We start from the raw sequence: 7742 nt of genomic DNA on the forward strand, positions 1-7742 counted from the left end.
ATGATAAAATAATGTGTGGTGGATAGGTGAACAAAAGCAAAATTAAATATGGCTCAATTTATGGCAGTGTGAGAGATGATTATTCACAGGGAACTGTTTCCTCTTTGAAACCCTAAAATAAAGCAGCATACATGCATGACTGCTGATATCTGAGGCCCTTAATTCTGAGGCAAGGTGTCAGACAGTTATAATTATTTTCAGCTTTCTCTTTCGCACTTGCACTAAAGAGAGATCACACTCAAAGGTTTGTTCATTACAATTGGGATAGTGATTCAAATTTTAACTCCTTGTATCAACTTTTTATTATAAAGTATCATACATTCCTGAAAAGGGTTTGTCTAATTGGCATTACTCACACTTTTCAATGAACTAAACTAGTAGCAGATTTAGTACATAGTAAAACTGTTTTTTTTTCTACCCGCATTAGATTAATACATTGCACAAAAGGGTCGTGGGTTCATATATTCCTTCAGGTCTTTTTTTTTTTGATTGAGGAAACCAAAACTGTTTTTTCCCCTCTATACCATTAAGTTTTAAACCATGCAGTCCCAACCATGCAAACATTAATGTACAAAAAAACATTAATGTTCAGCTCTTGTCATATACAAATTAAAGAGTAGATTCTGAATTATTTTTGTTGTTCTACAACCAAAGATATTTAAACACAACATACAGATCATTTGTATATGGATAAAATATCCAATTGAGTTTGTAGATTATGGTTTGAGAATTAAACTGCTTCCTGAGTACTTAAATTTACAGAGAGAACAATCAGATGATGTGCATTAAGTCTAAATTGGAGACAAGTTACAGAATACAGTTACGGTTACAAGTTACAGAATCAGTATTTTATCTACCACTAATATCTAGGTGACAGTGGTGTGGGAAGTTACGTTGCTGTTTCTATGGCAATAGACTGATTATAGGCTCTGGGACAGCAGCTCTCTTTATGAGCCAGATGTTTGTGAGAGACTTTTGCAGTTATTGGTGCTCTGTATGAAGAGGAAAACTGGTCGCCAAATTCAATGCCAATTATTTGTTTTACCAATTAGATGACTGCTACTTAATGAATTGTTTAGCCCTTGAAAATTGGTGCTTTTTCCGAAATGGCTGCTTAAAAAGATGTAGTGACATTTTTGGGGATTTCCAGAGTTTAGGGAGGTTGTCCAGAGTCCAGGATTTTGCATTACTTTTCCGAAGTTGTTCCGAATTGTTTTTATTGAAGTGACTGTTTTCCATTTATAAGAAAATCATAACAAACCAACTACATCAGGGTTGTACTCATAACCTTCAAATTATAACGCTCATGCGGTGTCTACTGTGCTATCGAGGTATGGTCTGTCTTGTCATCTCATCTCATCTCATCTTCTGAACCGCTTTATCCTCATTAGGGTCGTGTGTGTGCGTGCATGCATTGTACACTGTAAAAATAACCAGAAATCATAAAAAATAGAAAATTGGAGTGGCTCCCCACTGGAAGTGTCTCCCTTTGTGCTCTAATCCAATGCATGCCTGCTGATAAAGTGTCTTGATGGTGGTCTCACCACATTAACCTGGACCTGAACTAGCCCATTCAACCCTGTCCCGCTGAGCTGGAAGAAAGAAGGGAAAAAAACGTTTCCATTGCACTGCAGAGAGGAGAGAGATTTATGGCCTGACCCGCGTTGCCTACTGGGACACTATTGACTCTGTCGCTCCTGTAATGCTATGACACGCTTAACCAGATTGATAGCTGAGTTAGAGGGGCCAGGAAAATGGAGATCTTTTTTTAAAGGAAAATGAAAAAGAGATTAAACGCACACAGAAGTTTTTTTGTGTTTTCCCCTTGGATTTTTTTTTTGATGTGTGCCGTATCAGTTTAAAAATTTGATATAAATCATGGACAAACTGTATGATTCGACAGATATGCTAATATCCTCTTTAGGTTGGGTGTGCAGAGGATCAAGTGCAGGCACAGCGCAGCGCAGATCTCACACATCATCTGCCCGATGAATAAAATAGAGATGCCAAGGTTTGAGGTTAACGGATTCATCTGTAAACTAAATCTAAAAGTAGAAAACAGAGAAAAGAAACGGGTATGCAAATGCCATACACATTAACACTTGCTAATCTGTCATGCAGCAAAGAAAGGAAAGCTCGGGTTGCATTTGCATGACAAACTAGCCCTACTAGATTGATTGAAGACAAAACAATTTTAGTAGACAGGCTAACTGTGTGGTATGGTGCCTACCAACTCTGGGTGGGCCTCACGACCAGCAACTGGTATGTGGGTGAGCATATTTGGGCTTCTGTGTGTCTGTCTGTCCATCCATCTGACACATAGATCTGCTGGTGAGTGTAAATGTGCATCACAGTTTAAAACATGAGGCCGTTGGGGGATATGGTTTAGTTTGATGGCAGGGAAACCGAATTCATGGGATTAGAGTTTGTCATGCTGCATCTGGGCTTGTGCATGGGAGTGTGAAGTCAAAAGATATGGGCTCCTTTAGAAAATGAGGAGTAGTGTGTGCATGTCAAAGCTTGTATGTAAAGAGTAATGTTTTGTTATGTTGGGGCATGTATAAGAAAACCGTGAGAAACAGAAACATTCTACAGTCCTTTTAAGGGCAGAAGATACATTCTCAGGTGGCCCGGTGGAGTGAATGGTTAGCGTGCCGGCCTCACAGCTCTGGTGTCCTGTGTTCAAGTCCAGGTCATCTCTGTCTCCTTGTGTCCTGCAATCAGCTGGGCACCTCTGGCCCAAAGTCAGCTGGGATAAACTCCAGCACCCCCCATGACCCTAATGAGGAGAAAACCGTTTAGAAAATGAGAAATGAGATAAGAAACATTCTCCTCTTTTTAAAAGGGATATGAGGATACATTAACACCTAACCAATTTCGTTTATAATTAAAAGTACAGAACAAGACGGTTTTGTATTGTATACAGGACAAATGATTAGTAAGGTAGTGCCTCATATGAGTTTATAATTACCTCTCAGTGCACTATTCACCATTTCTGTGGCTTCTATTAACATTTTACTCTTCAAGTTTAATTTTATCTGAAAACACAATTAGAAATAGCAAAATATAACTCCATTTTAAATTTGACTTTAATGACACTGCATGATAACATTACATCAGTCATGTGTCATTCAGGTTCTGTTTCATGTGGAGTTTTTTTTTTTTTACACTGGTTTTTATACACCAGCTCGTGGAATGAATGTGCCAACCTCTTGCCCATGAGATTGTATGTGTGTAAATTGTATGCTCTTCACATCACCCGTGTCGATGTATTGGTTAATGAGTAATATGCTTGTGTGTATGCGTGTGTTAGTGTATGTTGGTGTGTGTTTATGCGTTTGTGAGTGTGTCGATTCAAGCCTGGGTGGTAGATTTTGCCACACTGCTAGAGGACAAGGAACTTTGGCTGGGGTGGCCCCCTACTGGGTGAGAAAAAAGGGCGAGAGATTAATGAGCGATGAAGATGATGAAGACAAAAGGGGGTGCCGAGATTCTTCCAAAGGACTCCTTTCATGGTTGATAATAAACATGTTTATGTAATTCTGCCAACACTATCCATCAAAACAAGTTAGCTTTAGTTGTTTTGCGAGGAACGGCGTGAAATTAGGGAGGACCATTTTAGTAACAGTTTTCAACCTATTGATTTATGTTGCAAAATTAACAGGTGCATTGTGAACTAATTATTTACACACAATACATTAAACCACGAGGTTAAATAAAGAGCAAGTGAGTGTATTTATGTAAGTATAAACGTAAAAAGTTATTATTTTGTCGGAGGAAGTATTTACTAGGTTACATATCTGTAACGAAAGTGTTGCAAAAACACATAAAAGAAAAAAACAGCTTCAGGCCTAAGATTAGCATGGGAACTACACTACATCGACTTCACTGGGATTTGAGTTTCGGCCTGAATGGTGATCAAATTTTTTTGCGGAGATTGTCTCTGCAAGTGACTGTGACCAAAGACTAATATCTAATGCTAACAGAGGATTTTTTTCTTGTCATGTTGATGCTTTGTCTTTTAGTGTCATTTAAGTTGTTCAAAGATCCCAAAGTAAGCTGGGATAGGCTTCAGCACTCCCGACACCCTAATGAGGATAAAGCAGGTCAGAAAATGAGAGATGAGATGAATAACAGTACATAAAATAAAATATCTTTCATTTTTAGGGATGTCGTCGCATGTTGCAACATGAATAGAGAAATAAATAATATGGCATTCATTTCTTTTCCTTTAAATGTACATGTATGATCTTATTGCCCTCCACGAATTTTGAATTTGTGTATTCCTGTATGAAAAAAACCTATAAAGCCTGGATTAATTTGTTCCATATGACAAAATTTCATTAAGTTTGACATACATTTGTGTACTCTTCAGTTCCTCAAGGACCTACCTGTCTGCACACGTGCATGTGTGTGCTTGTCGCTCTTGCGACTGAGCCCTAACAGCAGGAGGCTATAACCTCCACTGTCCACCCTGTGATCACCACTGTTTATGGCTGCATAAAACCCACATACGCACACACAGACACAGACACGCACACACAAATCCTTGCACCCCCTCTTTCTTTCACTTTCAAACCTACATTTATAGCTGCTGTCTGTCTCAGAAGCCCTGTGATTATTGTCGTCTGGTCCGGAGCTCTTATCAGTATAGTGATAGAAATGGCTGAGATATACAAGAGATACATGCCCTTTGTCAGTGTTCTTTCTTTTCCTTATTATTTGTTGACTTTTACGATCTTGGCCATATTCTGTGCTTCCTGTAAGGTGGTTAGGGTGAAATGGTGCCTCAGAGCTCACCCTACCGAGCCTTGTGCCAATTCAGGAGATTGGCATTGAAGCCAGACATGAGCTCATCGGCCCAGCTTGGCAGACAGCCCATTACAATGCTCAGCAGGGCCCTACCACAGTGGTGGAAAGAGCTGCATACATGCTGATGACCCACTCTTCCTCTTCCTTTCCACTTGTCATTCTTCCCTTCCCTTCTTTTTTCTTATCCAGAAATACCACTAACTTTGTATATTTCTTGATCAATGTCATTTATATGTCATAGCACAACACAATCGCCTTCTGTGCAATAACTCCGGGGTGTGCAATAACAATGTGCAATATCTTAGACTGTGCAATATTTTAGAATTTACCTAGCCGTTGATGTGACTTTTTATACTTTTATATTTCTATTTATGTTTTTTTTAAATGGGAAAACACACTTTGCGGAGTAGCACCACCAATTTCGTTATACGCTATAGTGTATGATGACTATTTAGGCTTTTGATTGATTGATTGAAGTCACAATCTTTATTTTCTTGTTTGGCTCTTTTAACTCTCGTGCACTTTTTTTCAAACTTCAACAGGAGCGGGTGTATCATTGCATTGGTGCCTTCAACAATTCAAGAATGAGGGTTGTGTTTGGAAATGAAATGATGGTTGAAAGGTGTGTCTTTCTTGTATGTCTCCTTTCTAAGGCCTAAATGTGTGTCATACAATTTGTGGTATTGTGCATACCTGTGGAAATATAAAACTAAAATTATCTTGGGTCTTGCACGTGTGGCTGCGTCTTTGTGCATAAAGCACACCTGGAGAGGCACGTTAGGAAAACATTGTAGCCAGTCAAGGACAAGAAAATGCAAACACAATGTGGTACGCCAGATATGTTTATTGAACATGACTTTCTGGTCTGCATCCAATTATCCAGAAAGGTGTGCGATTTAAAATCTAACTTTACATTTAAAGTGTGGACTTTTAAAAGAGAACATTTAACAAAACATGAGTATCACAAATTACAACAGAGGTAACAAAGAAGACGAACGACAAGAAAAGTCAAAACTAAGTTGTATCTACGCAGTTACTAGTTAGTTCTGATCTCTTCTTGCCATTCGTTTTCTTGGCTGTACCTCTGTTGTACTTTGTGATACTCACGCTTTTTGGCATGTCCCCTTTTAAAAGTCCACGCCGAAACTCGCAAAGGACCCCGGTGAGGATAAAGCGAATCCAAAAATCAGATGAAACAATGGATTGACTGAGAAACAAGAAAACAAAATGGAAACACTTTTTAACGGTAAAGTTTTTTGGAAAAATAATTACCATTTTCCATCGAACGCACTAGATGGCGTTGTAAATTGATGACATCCGCTGCACAACAGAGTCTCAAATGGGAACCCCCACCTCTCTCTATTGCTGAATGACACCGTTGGCAGTTTTTTAATCATAACACACTTCTGTTTGTAAAAAAAAAAGGATTAAGCTAAAAAAAGTTGTGAATTTCAAGGTGACCAATCAAGCCAGTGCTTATATTTGACTGTGTCCACAGACTGCAGTATTGCAGGGGGAACCGATAGATGATGGTGCATTTGGTATTCAGTGGGGTCTGGTATTTATCTGTCTGCTGGCTGTCTAGTCTAGTCTGGCCTGTTAACAGTGTCACACTGCAAGCTCCCTTGGGAATTAAATTGACCGTCTGAACAGACTGAGTGTGTGTGTATTGTTTAATGGTTCTGGGGTGTTTGTGAGGAGATGTGAGTAGCAATGAGAGAAAATGAAAATAGCTCGAATATGCATTAGTGCCCACTTGCCAATTACATCATGATCTTTAGAAATGGAAATAGTTGAGGCTCATCTTTTGAACTACATCCATTCTTTCATTTACTGAATTGCTGCAACCTATAAGGGTCACGGTGGGTGTAGAGCGTATCCCATCTGACAATCGGGTACTCTGATTTACTCCCACATTCCAAAAACATGCATAGTAGGCTGATAGGACACTCTAAATTATCCGTAGGTATGGGTGTGAATGTGCATGGTTGTTTGTTTTCTTGTGTCCTGCAATTGATTGGGTGTCCTCTGGCCTGGAGACAGCTGGGATTGGCTCCAGCACCACCCGCGACCATAATGAGGATAAAGCAGTTCAGAAAATGAGACTAAAGAGGCTTTAAGAATGGCTTGGTTTATTAATTTTCAGTATGTGTGCTTACATTACTTTGCATGTTGCCTGATTCAGAGAGGATATGGTGGGGCAAAAGGGACATTGGGGGTCACGCCACTCTAGACAGCACATGTGGCCCTGAACCGAAAGACTGTTGCTGGGGTCAAATCAAGGTTAGCTTCTAAAAATGCCTTCTTCACTGGTCGAGGCCAGCCATAACAAGGGAGTGAAACTTGAAGCACTCATCCCTCCCCCATAAATACACCAGACCAGCCCTCTTCCTTCTCCTCTAGTTTGCTCTCCCAGTGCCATTGTCAACCACAACCTGGAAGTCTGCTACTCCTACCACACCTACCACACACACACACACACACACACACACACACACACACACACACACACACACACACACACACACATGCATACATGTGTATATTACTTACACTCCTTACCTTTCTTCATTGTTTTCTGCATGTCTTTATCACAATTTTATTTCATCTAGACGATATTTTGAACAAAAGCATACACTCACGGTGAACTCTTAACAAAGCATTCATTTAACACATTGTCTGCAATTGTCGACAAAATGGATTAGACATCTGGTGAAGTCAATGGCATTGAAAGGACCATTCCCAACCAATCCTCCTAGTTTGTGATAAATACTCAGATACTTTTTAAAGATGCAAGTGTTTAAAAGAATAGATGGGAGTACCTAATTGTATTTTTGTTTGTTTCATTTTTTTTCCATTCATCTTCCATACCACACATCCTTAAGAGGGTCGCTGGGGTTGCCAGAGCCTATCCCAGCTGACTATACTCT

Source organism: Stigmatopora nigra, chromosome 7, assembly GCF_051989575.1.
Source record: "Stigmatopora nigra isolate UIUO_SnigA chromosome 7, RoL_Snig_1.1, whole genome shotgun sequence".
NCBI lineage: Eukaryota > Metazoa > Chordata > Actinopteri > Syngnathiformes > Syngnathidae > Stigmatopora > Stigmatopora nigra.